General features: G+C 41.8%; 1 protein-coding gene across 1 annotated transcript in view; it reads left to right on the forward strand.

Annotated features, from left to right (window-relative positions):
* The window catches only part of LOC124790031 (nucleolar protein dao-5-like), a 317,366-nt gene that overhangs the window by 92,017 nt on the left and 207,612 nt on the right, over positions 1-17,737 (forward strand). The window lies entirely within an intron of this gene.

Consider the following 17,737-nt stretch of genomic DNA (forward strand, 5'->3'; position numbering starts at 1 on the left):
GAAAAACCGTGTTTGATAACTCTGCTTTAGTGGCACTGTCATCTGTAGTGACTTGACCGTTGTTATCGCGCAGTGAAGGTATTGATTGCGTCTTGCCACTGGTGTGCTTTATGTTTGACAGAAATCTCTTTGGGTTTTCTGCCAGATTTCGAGACAGAGTTTCGTTGTGGAAACTATTGAAAGCATCTCGCATTGAAGTACGCGCTATATTTCGAACTTCTGCAAAACTTTACCAATCTTGGGGATTTTGCGTTCTTTTAAATTTGGCATGTTTTTTTCGTTGCTTCTGCAACAGCGATCTGACCCGTTTTGTGTACCATGGGGGATCAGTACCATCACTTATTTATTTATGTGGTATAATCTCTCAATTGCGTTCGATACTATCTTTTGAAATCATTCCACATCTTTGCTACGCTTACATGATCAGATCGGAAGGAATGGAGACTTTCTCTTAAAAAGTCGTTACGAGCAGTTTTATCAGCTTTTTTAAATAGATGTACTTTGCGTTTCTTTTTGATGGTTGTAGGTGATATGGCATTCAGCCTAGCAGCAACTGCCTTGTGGTCGCTAATCCCTGTATCCGTCATGATACTCCCTATTTGTCCACAATGGTTGGTAAGACTGAAAACGAACTGTGACTGGACTTCAAACAGTCGACTTTGTGAACACCGATTCCGAGGTTGTGCGGTGACGACCGTGCCACGCGTACTTGTGGATGGGATTTTATCACGTCTCTGTCGAAAACGTGATAAATTTGTAACAGTTGCAGAGGTTACGAAGCGCGGTTGCCCATCACAGCAAGGGAAAACGGTGTTTGAGTAACTTGGCGACATTTCTCTGAACTCTGGCCTCTCGCAGTTAGACGTAAATACCAAATCAACACTGTCTCTATTTACACAAGCGATACATGAAATCACACTAGACTCTGCTCAAAAATTTTGATACGTGGGTGCAATTTCTCCTCCTTTTTCCTGGTCTTTATCTAGTATCTTCGTGGGGTCTGCACGTTATTCTGGATTTGGCAATTATAGAGGTAGACAGTAGCCGGATGTCTTCCTTGTAGGTTCCCTTTTTCTTTAGGTGGTGCCCACATACTTTTATTTTTATGAAATGTCATATCGACACCAAAAGCTGCTATGTGAATTACTTTATTTGCTATTATGATAAGTCACACTGAGCCAGAAGATTACCTTATGTGATTGAAACACTACAACCAAAGTGCAGAAGTACCACCTTTCAATGTCGCCAAAACGTTCAGTACGTAACTTTTATACCTCACTCATTCAGTGTAACTTTCCAGCTCTGGATATAGTTGCTAGTGTAAGTTTCCAAATTGTATTAATCTTTTCTTAAGATCTATTCCAGTGAAACTTAATGTAACTTTTATGCTTTAACTCTTTAACCTGTGTAACTGGCTAAATGTAACAGTTTGCTCATTAGTAGCGGTAAGTAACCATTAATTGTACTGCATGCGAAGCTTTTACGTTTAAAGTATCTACGTGCATAATTTTGTACCGTATGAACAATGCGCATCTGATCTATTACATGTGACCACTATGTTGCTGTAAAAACTTAATACGTTATCTCAGTATTTGAATCTTCAATGCAAAACACTTACACAACCACTAAACTAAAAAATATCAAAATGTACATAAAACTAGCTACTGTTTCACTGAATGTAATCTGAATAGACAATCAATGTTCCCTACTACGTGCATAAAACAATGTTTAATCCTGATCCTAATAAGCCTTTTGGCTTGACTTCCTCACAACGGATAATCAGGCAGTTGCAATGCAATAGTATTTCTTAGGAATACGCTGAAAGAAACCACACAGCTTTTGCCTTTACTTGAATACAATTTGCAGAGTGCAATGTAAGTGTGCCAAGTGCCAGCAGATCGCAAGTTAATTCTCGGATTTCGCGAGCTGCAGTGTGAGGCCGAATTGCTGTTTTTTTAAACTTTTAAGTAACAAATGGAATGCAGAGGCTTAATAACGGATAATTCACAAACCGTTTTGCTTTAGCTGTATATTAACTGGCCAAATTAGAAAAGTGTGAACGACAACGCATCAGTGATCATTGTAACTGTAATGTGAATACGCAGCACAAAGTTCTCAAAATTAATTCGTTAGACAAAACTTCTTACAGTCATGAAATTAACTCTTTAGCCAGAACTTAAGACAGTTTTGAAAGGAAAATGTCGAAATAGTGATCAGTTTCTTCCGTGAGTTCATACAATTTCTGGGTATTTGAAACAACAGTATCGTAACAGTCAAGAGTTCAAGCTACGAAATGTATAAACCAAAACGGAAAATGTTCCCTAAAGGCGACATTCCACCTTCTGCGATACTAGCGCACGTACATGCGTAGCCGGATTTTACCTTCCTTAATCTATTCCAAGCTACAGCATTAGCATTTCGAAATCTGGCCTCCACGCCTCCTCACAACCACTTCAGCCAACGTGGAATGTCTACTTGAAAGCAATGTAAACTTTGGAATCCAGAGGATCGCCTTTATACATGTACTGAGGAAACAAAACTGACACTTCTCACAGTGTTACATCCTCTAAATACAGCAAAACTTTTGGTTAAAACCTACAACAAATTCGGCTATATACATCTACAATATATGGTGCATATCACTGATTACTCATATATACACTCCTGGAAATTGAAATAAGAACACCGTGAATTCATTGTCCCAGGAAGGGGAAACTTTATTGACGCATTCCTGGGGTCAGATACATCACATGATCACACTGACAGAACCACAGGCACATAGACACAGGCAACAGAGCATGCACAATGTCGGCACTAGTACAGTGTATATCCACCTTTCGCAGCAATGCAGGCTGCTATTCTCCCATGGAGACGATCGTAGAGATGCTGGATGTAGTCCTGTGGAACGGCTTGCCATGCCATTTCCACCTGGCGCCTCAGTTGGACCAGCGTTCGTGCTGGACGTGCAGACCGCGTGAGACGACGCTTCATCCAGTCCCAAACATGCTCAATGGGGGACAGATCCGGAGATCTTGCTGGCCAGGGTAGTTGACTTACACCTTCTAGAGCACGTTGGGTGGCACGGGATACATGCGGACGTGCATTGTCCTGTTGGAACAGCAAGTTCCCTTGCCGGTCTAGGAATGGTAGAACGATGGGTTCGATGACGGTTTGGATGTACCGTGCACTATTCAGTGTCCCCTCGACGATCACCAGTGGTGTATGGCCAGTGTAGGAGATCGCTCCCCACACCATGATGCCGGGTGTTGGCCCTGTGTGCCTCGGTCGTATGCAGTCCTGATTGTGGCGCTCACCTGCACGGCGCCAAACACGCATACGACCATCATTGGCACCAAGGCAGAAGCGACTCTCATCGCTGAAGACGACACGTCTCCATTCGTCCCTCCATTCACGCCTGTCGCGACACCACTGGAGGCGGGCTGCACGATGTTGGGGCGTGAGCGGAAGACGGCCTAACGGTGTGCGGGACCGTAGCCCAGCTTCATGGAGACGGTTGCGAATGGTCCTCGCCGATACCCCAGGAGCAACAGTGTCCCTAATTTGCTGGGAAGTGGCGGTGCGGTCCCCTACGGCACTGTGTAGGATCCTACGGTCTTGGCGTGCATCCGTGCGTCGCTGCGGTCCGGTCCCAGGTCGACGGGCACGTGCACCTTCCGCCGACCACTGGCGACAACATCGATGTACTGTGGAGACCTCACGCCCCACGTGTTGAGCAATTCGGCGGTACGTCCACCCGGCCTCCCGCATGCCCACTATACGCCCTCGCTCAAAGTCCGTCAACTGCAAATACGGTTCACGTCCACGCTGTCGCGGCATGCTACCAGTGTTAAAGACTGCGATGGAGCTCCGTATGCCACGGCAAACTGGCTGACACTGACGGCGGCGGTGCACAAATGCTGCGCAGCTAGCGCCATTCGACGGCCAACACCGCGGTTCCTGGTGTGTCCGCTGTGCCGTGCGTGTGATCATTGCTTGTACAGCCCTCTCGCAGTGTCCGGAGCAAGTATGATGGGTCTGACACACCGGTGTCAATGTGTTCTTTTTTCCATTTCCAGGAGTGTAGTATGATAGTTGCGTATTTCTACGAATATCTATCCTCAAGTAAAATGTATATCTTATATATTCTCATAGAGTTTTCTATTAACAGTAATTCCAATGCAGTAAATCCGTATGTATTTTTCTGTGTTTATTAATAAGAGTCTCAGTTTATGCGCAATTACATTTTCATCGAGTATCAATTCTATTTCAAATGCATCTTTTCTCGCATTATATGCTAAGTATCAATTTTATTTCAATTGCATCTTTTCTCGCATTATAAGCTAAGTTCGTGTTAAAACTTCATCCAAAATTGAAAGGACTAAAATATTGCACTTCGCGACACAATTCAATGCAAACAGTGTGCGTTCAGCTATAATTAACAAATTTCTCGTACAGATGTGTTCAACTCTTAAGAGGCATTTTTTTTATTATAATTCTAGAAAAATTAAACTACGATTATTCAGAGCTGTCCAATGAGAAGCATATCCTTTGGAATAGTCAGCTTTGTTATCCGTTTGACTTCATCTAAATTCAGTCACAGTAAATGTGATCTTCTATGGATTTCATCGTGTCTAACTTTATTTAATTAAAACATTTCAAGAGGCTTCATTATTAAGTACTGAAATTTTAAATACTGGTCATGAAGTGCAGAGGCGAAGCAGCTACAAGCAACGTCTACGGTCGCTATTACGACGCAGTTTTGTAGCCTGCGCAGTTTGTATAACCGGCACTATGATTTACTACTCGTTATCTTATATTCCCGCCACACGTTATCGTGTCTTTAGCAGGAGATTCCTTATCTCTACAAGTCCTGACTCGCAATCGCGCCTACGTGTACGAGAAGGTGTTGATATCTTTCTGCTGGGTACACAAGGATAAAAAAGAGAAGTGAGCAGTGACGTGAAGAATAAACGTTCAGCGTCTTTGTAGCCTAAATGAAAAGTGAAATGCAAGAAATGTGTGTATGTTCTGATCAACAACGGCGCATTTCGGAGGAAAATGTAGTCGCGGGGTGCGAATCAGCTATGTCAAAGAATTAAAACGTAGCTGAAGAAGGAACAGTCTATCAATGCTGAAGGATTTCATTTTAGTATTACAGTATGAATTTGTTTGCTGTTCATATAGTAATTACGGTTTTCAGTACTGCAAAGTAATTTTTGTACTTTACATAAACCTATTTCTTGTCCGTGAAGTACAAGACATAGATAAAATTTTGTGAATGATAACATCGAAATATCCCTGTATTCTGAATCCGAATAAGATACAAGATAAAGGAATATTTTATTTCAGCCAGTGATAGCCACTTCGGCAGAATGTTATCATTCAGGAAATATTTGGTGGCTATGGACCCTACTGCATGCAAAATAGCCAATTATCAGAAATTATTGTTTGGAAAGGTACATAACAAGTCTTCAAACTGCTGTCATTATAATGTACGCTATTTGTAGACATTTTGTATAACTAATTGAAAAGGACCCTCTTCCCTCGATCCTTTCTTCCATTTGGTTCTGAATTGGAAAGAAATGCAATCAGTAGCGTCATTTGTATAGCATTTAATCCGTTCAAAGTATATTCTTATGAACTACATTTGGTGTTTGCTTTGTAGTGTAACACCTATGCAGGCTACTTTTAGTTGTCCGTGCGGGTAACATGATGCTTTTAAATTCATTCTGAAACAATGGAATGTTTTCCATTGCGCTTTAGAGATTGTTATACCCTACACTAATCTTACCTGAAATTGGTGCCTCTTGCAATTAGAGGGTAAGTAATATAGTTGAAAAGAGTAGTTTATGGTATGAATACTGACATGTCTTTTCCTTTTCTGGTTACTATTTCCCCCTCTATGATGTTATTCAGAAGCTTGTTGCGAGGACATATCGGGAACATTATGCGAATTTAGGAATTCTGCTGGGACGTTTACGCTTTCGTCGCGGTTCACTGCTGTACCAATGGAATTAATTATTTTTTCTTCCCCTGTTCTCATATTCTGTATTTGCTGAGCTTTTTGTTGTTAATCTGTTCGCTCACACAACCATTCTTTTTTATGTAATTTCTCTCTATAAGCGAATAAACATTTTTTGGTGAATTATTCCTTTGTATTTATTACTTTGTATACTTCATCGGTTAAGGCAATTTTGCCAGAGTGTGGACCAATGCGATACGAACTGTTTCGAGAACATTCATTAACATTTGAGATTATTTGTAAAAGTTCGAGAACATTACTGGGCGACCTGGAAGGTTTTCCCCTGAAAAATACATTGATGTGAAAGAGACAAAATTTCCCAGTGACCATCGTCACTGTCCGTCTAGTCGTATATTTCGATTCTGTTGGGGAAGTGTGAGGTCTTCTTGTGTCTGTGTTATACAGTGAGTTTTTTTGTCATTTTCTTGATCTGAAAAAAAGCGATCACTGTTCGATTCGCCGCTCTGAACAATCTTGAATGCTGTTACACTTGTTTCTGTTCTAAATTACATAGTCGATTCGTCTAATTCGCTATTAACTTGTAAGAATACTGAGTACGTCATTAATTCCGGTTAGAATGCAGCGTACGTAATGCAGAAACAACAAGCTGTGCTAAATTTTTAAAAAAATGGAAAATTAGTGTTCACAGTCGACTTCAGAATAGCCGTATATCGCATTTGTTATGCTTTTAATTCCCTGCGGAATAGCTGCAGATGGTCATATCTGTCACTGAACATCTATTTTATTATTATTATTATTATTACTATCATCATTATCATTATGTCATAACAGTAGGCCATGGTTGGCAACTACGATTGGAGAGGCACAACAGATGAATTTTTTCATTTATTGGCATTTGTCTATCATCATACGGCCGTCCATCACATCTAATTATTATTATTCTTAATGATCATTCTGCTATTCTTTTCAGTAACTGCCGTTCACAAAAAAAGGAAGATAGCAAGAAATCATTCAAACAGGACACAAACAAAAAACATCGAATAAAGCAAATCTATGGTAAATAAAAAGGCATATAGTTACCACAGAAAATATCTACTTGTCTTGAACATAGTACCTCCAGATAGGCAGATGGCACACAGTTAAGTGGCTGAACTTCACATTTAATACAACTCCAATCGTTCGGGTTGACACCTAGGCTACCATCGATGTTCGAAGGACAACCTCTGTCACAGACGCTACTCGGATATATATGTTTGTTGTGTTCCGTATCTGGTTCATAAAAATATAGACAGTTCACGTCTTCTTCATTGTATAAAACGAGTATTGCGGATTCCTCAGTAGGATTCGTAAACCAAAACTGGCAATTAAAATTGCAACAAAATTAAAGTGGCGTACAACAAACGTCAAACTGGCATGAAGCGTACTACTAGCACGGATACGCAAATCATCAGCAGTTCCGAGCAGTGATGCCATCTCTTTTCCGCCCTCCGCGTACTAGTATGAGGGAAGATTACGCAGCGCGTCTCCCTTCTAGAAATGGCATCTGAATGGTTTTTATTTGTGAGAAGATAATTTTATTCGTTGTGTAAAATAAATATTCCATGCCTCCTTCGTATTGTACAACTTTAACCGTCAGCTTCGTAACACCGCTCTGAACCATCAAGTTCATTATATTGTATTGTATTGGATGGAACTGGGGACTTAGAAACGACGGAGAGGCTTCGTCCCTGCCGTAGCCCTCAGTGGTTCACAACCTCACAACAGGCTACAACAGTCCACTCACCCCACAGCTACCCCACGCCGGACCCAGAGTTACTGTGCGGTTCGGCCCCCGGTGGACCCCCCAGGGACCGTCTCACCCCAGATGAGTGTAACCCCAATGTCTGCGTGGAAGAGTAACTATGGTGGACCCGTACGTGGAGACAGTGTTTGCGCAACAATCACCGACATAGCGTGACTGAGGCGGAATAAGGGAAACCAGCCCGCATTCGCCGAGGCAGATGGAAAACCGCCTCAAAACCATCCAGACACTGGTCGGCACACCACACTGTTAAGACCATCAAGTTCATACTATTCCTTGATCAATAATAAATTTCTTATATTTCACGTCTGTGGTCACAAACTTGCAGGTCAACGTACTACCGGTTTAGGTCAGCAATGACCATCTGTCTTATAAAACACGTCCTAATATGCTGGATCGTTGACGATATATTTGAATGAAATGTATATGTCGAATTTGAAGTCCGTGTTAACTTCTGGCTCGTAATAGACCTGGGAGCCTCAACTAATTACATTGTTGTACCTGGAACACATTTGTCACTTCTGGAAATGGCCGATTTCTCCACCGGTAACGAGTGCTGTCTTCTTTCCTCTTTGCTCGCACACTTCTGCTTTTCCTTCGTTCTTTGGCAAGTGCACCGCTAATATGTCTCGAGGAACTCTTGTCATTCGTGGAGTGGCCAACTGTTGCAGTCCTTTAGCGTAGCGCTCTGTCAGCTCGCCTTCCCACAGTTTTCTTGGTAACTGCACAACAGCTGCGCCTGTCTGCTGTTGTGCAGAACCATCTCCCCTCTGTCTACTGTTTACTTTGGCGTTCTCCTTTGAACGCGGCTCGCTATTGTGACCGTACGCCAGCACTGCGATAACGCTGGTTTGTGTCCTGGGAGCAGGTGCTTCTGAACGGCAGTTTCACCCAGAGAGAACGACCTCGATCTGTTACTACAACTCTCGCACGTCCAGCGTGCTGTCTGGGCGACCAGGCACATACACACAAGAGGTTCGAATCCGCTGGATTGACGTGTACAGAGATGAGGTAGAGGGCGTTTTTAGCACTGGCTCCCGATGAACATCGCACGTTTGTTATGGTGGCCACAAGGCCTATTTTACTTTTGTTACTGCCCCGTGATTAATATGCATTATTACGTTATAAAATGCTGCAGATTCAGTATATCACAAACACTAATCCGAATGATAATTAAATCAAGACCCTAAGCTGTCGACTGGCGTTGATATACATCAACGGGGACACTTGAAAATGTGTGCACCGACCAGGACTCGAACCCGGGATCTCCTTCTTACATAGCAGACGCTCTATCCATCTGAGCCACCGAGGGCACAAAGGATAGTGCGACTGCAGAGATTTGTCCCTTGCACGCTCCCCGCGAGACCCACATTCCCACCTTAATGTCCACACGCTACATTCGTAGTGCCCCTGCCCATTACACTCATTACTCGCGGCAGACAATCTTACCGAGTCCCGTAAGAGTTCGGGCAATGCGTGTGCATCCAGCACGGAAGAAGAACGTCAATGGCCGGTTACCTTTAACTATATGAAGATGGTATCTGTCCTTTGCGACATGTCCGAAAGAACAGATAGCATGTTCATATAACACTGAACAGTGTCACTTCCCATCCAGCCATCCAGATTTACGTATTTCCGTGACTTTGCTATATCAGTTCGGCCGAATAATGGAATCGTCAGAAATCTACAAGGTCCTGACGCATATTTAAAGGTTTTTAATGGATATGACTGTTTCCAGTGATCGTTCATCAGTCGCGTTACCAAACAGTAACGCGTATTTCCTCCAAATTACGCGCAATTAGAAATGTAGCACTGTTCAGTCTACGTATCGAAGCACTTACAGAAACAGAAGAAAGGTTCAAGAGCAGGATCAAAACTCAAGGTCAAAGAACATGAAGGATAAAACTCGCTGATGACATTGCAGTTCCCGGTGAAAGTGAAGAAGAATTACCCGTTTAATTTAATGAACAGTCTAATGAGTACAGAATATGGATTGAGAGCAATCAGAAGAAAGAGGAGAGTAATGTGGAGTAACAGAAATGGGATTAGCAATAACCGGGGACCACGAAGTAGAGGGAGTTACGGAATTCATCGAAGAGGATATAAAAAGCAGACTAGCACGTGCTAGTATCAAACATCGGCCTTAATCTGAGGAAGAAATTTCTGAGAATGTACATTGAGAACACAGCATTGTACGATAGTGAACCGTGGACTGTGGGAACGCCGGAAAAGACGGAATCGAAGAATTATGACGCGGTGCTATAGAAGTTTGCTCACTAGTTTCTAACGGCTTGAAGGGGCAACTAAAATTGAATTTCAGTGTTTCATATAATTATTGAACTGAATTTAAAAATTTTAAATGCTGTCGTAATCTACTCATTAAGAGGTATAACCTAATGTCAAAGGTTTAACACCGTAGGGCAAGTATTACAGTTATGCATTGTGTTTATTTCTTGAGACAGCATAAGTCACGGCGCGCGAAAGAAATGACTACGTACATTCATCCTGCATTTGAAAATGAAAGCACTCAGCGATTCCCGACAAACTTTGTACATAATTACATAATTCCAAACTACCTCTTGCTGAACCCCCCCCCCCCCCCACCCACGGCCCCCTCCCCCCCTCCACACACACACACACACACACACACACACATACACACACAAAATGGAGGAAAGCAAAAAGTTTATCGATTATTACGTTTTCACTGTTCATGCCGTAAAACTTCAGGATTAGGCATGATGTTTCAATTTATTACTTCTCTACTACTAACCCTATGCGCAACACATTTAGTAGAAGAATCCAGACATACCACTAAAAGGCTGCAAAATTTCATCATTGTACGACACATAGTTCAGGAAATACGAAGTTGTTGTTGTTGTTGTTGTGGTCTTCAGTCCTGAGACTGGTTTGATACAGCTCTCCATGCCACTCTATCCTGTGCAAGCTTTTTCATCTCCCAGTACCTACTGCAACCTACATCCTTCTGAATCTGCTTAGTGTATTCATCTCTTGGTCTCCTTCTACGATTTTTACCCTCCACGCTGCCCTCCAATACTAAATTGGTGATCCCTTGATGCCTCAGAACATGTCCTACAAACCGATCCCTTCTTCTGGTCAAGTTGTGCCACAAACTTCTCTTCTCCCCAATCCTATTCAATACTTCCTCATTAGTTACGTGATCTACCCATCTAATCTTCAGCATTCTTCTGTAGCACCACATTTCGAAAGCTTCTATTCTCTTCTTCTCCAAACTATTTATCGTCCATGTTTCACTTCCATACATGGCTACACTCCATACGAATACTTTCAGAAATGACTTCCTGACACTTAAATCAATACTGGATGTTAACAAATTTCTCTTCTTCAGAAACGCTTTCCTTGCCATTGCCAGCCTACATTTTATATCCTCTCTACTTCGACCATCATCAGTTCTTTTGCTCCCCAAATAGCAAAACTCCTTTACTACTTTAAGTGCCTCATTTCCTAATCTAATTCCCTCAGCATCACCCGACTTAATTAGACTACATTCCATTATCCTTGTTTTGCTTTTGTTGATGTTCATCTTATATCCTCCTTTCAAGACACTGTCCATTCCATTCAACTGCTCTTCCAAGTCCTTTGCTGTCTCTGACAGAATTACAATGTCATCGGCGAACCTCAAAGTTTTTATTTCTTCTCCATGAATTTTAATACCTACCCCGAATTTTTCTTTTGTTTCCTTTACTGCTTGCTCAATATACAGATTGAACAACATCGGGGAGAGGCTACAACCCTGTCTTACTCCCTTCCCAACCACTGCTTCCCTTTCATATCCCTCGACTCTTATAACTGCCATCTGGTTTCTGTACAAATTGTAAATAGCCTTTCGCTCCCTGTATTTTACCCCTGCCACCTTCAGAATTTGAAAGAGAGTATTCCAGTAAACATTGTCAAAAGCTTTCTCTAAGTCTACAAATGCTAGAAACGTAGGTTTGCCTTTCGTTAATCTTTCTTCTAAGATAAGTCGTAAGGTCAGTATTGCCTCACGTGTTCCAGTGTTTCTACGGAATCCAAACTGATATTCCCCGAGGTTGGCTTCTACCAGTTTTTCCATTCGTCTGTAAAGAATTCGTGTTAGTATTTTGCAGCTGTGACTTATTAAGCTGATAGTTCGGTAATTTTCACATCTGTCAACACTTGCTTTCTTTGGGATTGGAATTATTATATTCTTCTTGAAGTCTGAGGGTATTTCGCCTGTTTCATACATCTTGCTCACCAGACGGTAGAGTTTTGTCAGGACTGGCTCTCCCACGGCCGTCAGTAGTTCCAATGGAATATTGTCTACTCCGGGGGCCTTGTTTCGACTCAGGTCTTTCAGTGCTCTGTCAAACTCTTCACGCAGTATCGTATCTCCCATTTCATCTTCATCTACATCCTCTTCCATTTCCATAATATTGTCCTCAAGTACATCGCCCTTGTATAGACCCTCTATATACTCCTTCCACCTTTCTGCTTTCCCTTCTTTGCTTAGAACTGGGTTATTAACAATGAAACATGTGAAGCTCTACCGTTTCTTAAGGCGGAGAGCCAGTTCTCCATACTACCCTTGTCCAGTATCTGAAGATGTTTTACACTTGGGAGTTCGAATCTTTAAATAGTAGGGGTGGGGGTGATTACTGGTCTACACTCAAAAACAACCGTTGGCTCCAAATACAGGACGCTTCCTGTTCGCCGATGACCTATCCCATGCTGCACAGAGCAACAGCTTTTCTGGTAACTACTCTCAGAATTCTACCAGGATACTATAATCATGATTGACCAGACTCTTCTAAGAAACAATTCTGTACATTCCATTAGGAAAAACGGTAGCTCATCGTGAGCTATACATTGTTTGGTCAGGAACCCGATTATAGCCTCGTCACGCTGCAAAATACCTCTGAGTAACGCTTGACAGATTTCTTACATTCAAAAGCCATTGTAAGAACACCAGAATGGAAATCTCCACATGAAACAGTTAGATCCGTAAGCTAGCAAAGTCAAAACTGGGCCCACACTCCCAACAATCCGTGCATCTACGATGGCACTATGTGTCTCTCTTCCACGGAATACACCTTTCCAATTTGGTACAAATAGTCGTATACCAGACAAATGTACACAGGGCTCTGTAGACATTTTGGCTGATTACAGGTTGCCTCGCACCTGTCCAGCAGACGAGCTGCAATAGCGCCACTGTCAGTACGCAGAAAAGCAGTTGATCATTAGGAGAGGCGTAAATCGTAACAGAACTCATCTTTGCAGATGGACCGTAGCAACCGAGTAGCTATCCTCTGGACAGAATGAAAGTTGCAAATTGAATTAACATCCAGAACGATAAAAGTCACGAAAAGTATGAGGGAGTGGAGGTTCAGCGTTGATAAGACAGACTGACTGTGCATAAGAGAAAACCACAAGCCACATTCATCATTGCCTTCTGTGCCCAACATCATGCATGGAAGATGCCACCGCGAGTGCCTTGGAAGGTGGGAAGTTCTCGGTACATGTGTAATGAAGATATTTTTATTTTTCCAGTCCAATTATTCTATTTCCTGGTGCGATTTTCAGCCTGTGTATTTGTATGTTTCTCACTCGAGAACAATTGATTTCATCCCACCGAGGATTGAAATACATGTTAAAAAGGTAAGTCTCACTGTTCGTTCCTAAGCATAATCCTGTTGGAGGCGTCCATTTCTTTCCGCGATCTTTGAACTGAATTACCCAGCTAGTCGTGCGTAGACCTACAGTTTAATGTGAACCACGACGCAACTTGTAATTTTTTCACGTTGTCAAATCAGAGCCAGTCGTCAACGACACGCTAAGTGACAATAAAATGCGAGTACTGATCTCCGGACCTTTCGAATCGTTGTCTAACACGCACGAAGCCATCGATCTAAACAAAATGAATTCTCTAACGTATATTGACGTATAAAGATCAGTAAACAGCCCTCTGCTTCCTTCCGAATAAATATTAAAATGTTCAAAATATGCAAATGTGTGTGAATTGCTAAGGGATCAGACTGCTGAGGTCAACGGTCCCTAGACTTACACACTACTTAAACTAACTTAAACTAACTTATGCTAAGAACAACACACACACCCATGCCCGAGGGAGCACTCGAACCTCCGGCGGGAGGGAATAAATACTCATGACATGTTACGGACACATGTTTTACAAATGTCTCAGCCTTGAATTGAAATTCTTCCCTTGAAGGAAGTCATATTCATGTTTAGATCGTTCTTTCAAAAATGGTTCTGAGCACTATGGGACTTAACATCTGAGGTCATCAATCCCCTTGAACTTAGAACTACTTAAACCTAACTAACCTAAGGACATCACACATATCCATGTCCGAGGCAGGATTCGAACCTGCCACCGTAGCAGTCGCGCGGTTCCGGACTGTAGCGCCTAGAACCGCTCGGCCACCATGGCCGGCGATCGTTCTTTCACTTTCAAACTCAGTTAGCTAATTTCGCATGCTTGTGCTACATCAGATCAGCAATTCTTATGCTTACAGCATGTCTTGTATAGCTGGTACGGTGCCAAAACCTCGCATAACAATTTCACTTTTTCCATATTTATACTGATTGCATATCTGTAATTGTTGTGGTCGCACCTATAACCGCTGTGCGACATTCATGTTAGGGACGCCATCGTATGTTGCTTTCCCAAAATAAGCTATAAGCATAATAATTTTTATTGTAAAGTAGTATGAAATCTTTTCGGTTTATCAGCTCCGCAGTGGTGTCGTATTATCGCAACATTAGGACGAGTTTCGTACTCGTCATCTTCGCCTGAAGATGAAGGGTAGGAATCTGTTCTAAACTTTGTGCCTACACGAGGACAAGACTCAGCTGATAACACGAGAGAATTTCATTGACGAAACAAAGCGTTTCATTGAAAGTGAAAGAACAGTCTAAGCAAGCAAACGACTTATCTTTAAGAACGTTACACTTGCTGTGTACCGTAGATGAACAAAGCTGTTAAAATTAGTGCTTATTGACGATCGCGTACGTCCATCTGTTAATATGTATAAACAGCCGCTCTCATTTAGTGAATGATTCGCCGAATCGTATTAAAACTCATTATAGCTTCATAAAATACACATTACGTGGCAGTAATTTTATTGTATTGTGTTATATTTTAAATATTGACTTGAAGCTTCGTTACTAATGTGCGGTGTCAGTTTTCGTAATAGTAATTAATACCTTCACGGTGTTGCAGATTATACGTTCAGCGCTGTGATGAACATAAACAAAACGTTTCAACTGTCAGTCATTACTGGAAGTGTGTAACTCAAATATTCGGCCACGAGGTACTACAGTCACCCAGTTCATGAACTTTCGTAAAACTAAATACCAGCTTTTCTTTTTTAATGCATCGCCATTTTCCAGAATCTTCGTCACGATTTAATGTTGTCAAATTTTGTAGAAGAGTGTTTGGTCCACTAGAAAACTCATTCACAAAGTACGCGACCCTATGACAATATCTCGGCAAATGCAGGCAATAAAGTAGCAAGCACTTCACCTCCTGATCTCTGCAGGACGTGCTCTCTTCATGTTCGGACATTTTACAGTGCGAGAATGTGTTGTCAGACATTCTTTCTCACTTTTTTTGTTATGCATCTTCAGATTAAAAATGTTGACACAACATTTGTAAGTCACGGTGGCCCTTATTAAGTTGACAAATTTATCGCGCAACGTAATACAGCTGAATGTTAATAAACTAGATATATTTGTCTCCACTAAATCCCTTTCCTTTTCTCATGGAGCGAAAGATATCAAGATTTGAGCGTGCCTATTTTGACTTTTGATATGTACGTCTCACAACCAAATATCAACGCTCGTTCTGTGAAGTGACGATGGAGAACGACGCGACGGATGCTTTCAGAAACTCTGCCCTTCGTGTGGCAGCCTGCAGCGATGTATTTCGGTCGCTTTCAGGCAGTGCGGTACCTGCAGCTTTCTGCAAACATTGTGACGGTTCGCCTTATCTTCCCCCGCCATCGCGGTTCCGAGAATACGTTATACGCTTGCCCCGACAAATCGCGCTCGTGCAAAAGGAACCAGCGATGCAACGGGCGCAACATTGTGAAGAGATAACGACTCCGCCATTCCTTGGAAACCGCTTTTGACGTCGGGACCTAACGACCGCAGAGGCTCGTAAAGCAAACGAGGCATTCCATAAGAAACGTCGAGCATAACGCTGCTGTTGAACCAGGCAGCAGTGACGTGCGGATTCATGCCTGCGTCGAACGAGTTGCCTTTGCAGAAAGCTTGACGACAGGCAGTGATAATTAGTCATCCTGATCATTCAGAATCATCATTCATTTATTAAACAGCTAGCTTAGCACCTGCTGCTTCGCTGGCGCTTGCGTCGTAATTGGAACAAAAATAATTTCACAAACAAAATTAATGTATTAAAAGAACAGCTTTTTTATGCAATTTCTGACAAAGAAGATTTGTCGAGGTGATTGTTAAATAGCTTTCTTTGATTTAGTTCACGAACTACAACAGCTTCTATAGATTTCACCCAAATTAAGGCCATAGTGGCATGGTCTTTTCCGAATGTAGTTCTGAGCAAAATGTAATTTAAATCAGAGGTTTTTGTTTCACTTGCCTTTTGAGTTCTTGTGATATTTACACAGAAACCTTTATCTCCAAACACATATTTCTTTCTTTCGGATCGATAAATCAGATACCAAATCACAGATTTAGCGTTAAAAATGTCTTAAAACAACGAAATATTTTCAGAAAAATTTTTATCCCCCATTTCACACCCTTAGAGGTACAAGTTCCAAAAATATTGAACCACAGTTGTTTTTTTTAATTTCTAAGAGAGAATCGAAATACAAATTTTCATAGATTTAGATTTTAAAATGCTATCGTAATGAAATATTTTCATAGAACTTTTCATTTCTTATATCCCCCCCCCCCCCCCCCCCCCAGGTGCTGAATTTCCAAAAACAATGAAACACCTATTTTTTTATTTTTAACCTAGTAACCAAACACAAATTTCCACGGGTTTACCTTCAAAAATGATTTTAAAATGAAATATTTCCATATAAACTTTCTGCTCTATTTCACCCCCTTAGGGGTTTATTTCCCAAGAACACCGAAACAAAAATTTTTTGTTTACTTCCAACCAAGAGATCAAAGACCACTTTTCACAGATGTAGCTTTAAAAATGTTATAGTAATTCTTTTAAAAAAATGTTTGTGGAATCTTATGAGACTTAACTGCCAAGGTCATCAGTCCCTAAGCTTACACACTACCTACGCAGTCGTAAGTACAAACACACACACACACACACCCATGCCCGAGGGAGGACTCGAACCCCCGCCGGGACCAGCCACACAGTCCATGACTGCAGCACCGCAGACCGCTCGGTTAATCCCGCGTGGCCAATTCTTTAATAATGATTTATTAAGAAAAACTTTCACCCACTATTTCATCCCTGGGGGTTGAATTTCCAAAAAATACTGAAACATGTATTTTTCTTATTTCTTACTTAGAAACCAAATCCTGATTTTCATAGTTCCAACTTCGAAATTGCCTTAATAGCGACATATTTTCAAAAAACTTTTCATTCCCTATTTCGCCCACCCCATGGGGTGGACTTTCAAAACTCCCTTCTTAAGCGATGCCTGCAGCATAAGATCAATATTCTCTCCAAATTTCGAGTTTCTCTCCTTATCGTTTTGGGGTAGGCAGTGATGTATCAGTCAGTCAGTCCGGACATTTACTTTTACATACAGAGATTAAACTTATACAGGGTGATAATATGAATGCATAGTGTCTGTTCTTTCGGACATGTCCGAGAGAACACACACCACACATTCATATAATTGATTCGCGTAGATGGGCTCTGGATCCACCTACACAGTGCGGTTGCATAATTACGACCTACCTCTTGCGCGAGTCTCAGAGTAGCGAAC

Source organism: Schistocerca piceifrons, chromosome 3 (genome assembly GCF_021461385.2).
Source record: "Schistocerca piceifrons isolate TAMUIC-IGC-003096 chromosome 3, iqSchPice1.1, whole genome shotgun sequence".
NCBI lineage: Eukaryota > Metazoa > Arthropoda > Insecta > Orthoptera > Acrididae > Schistocerca > Schistocerca piceifrons.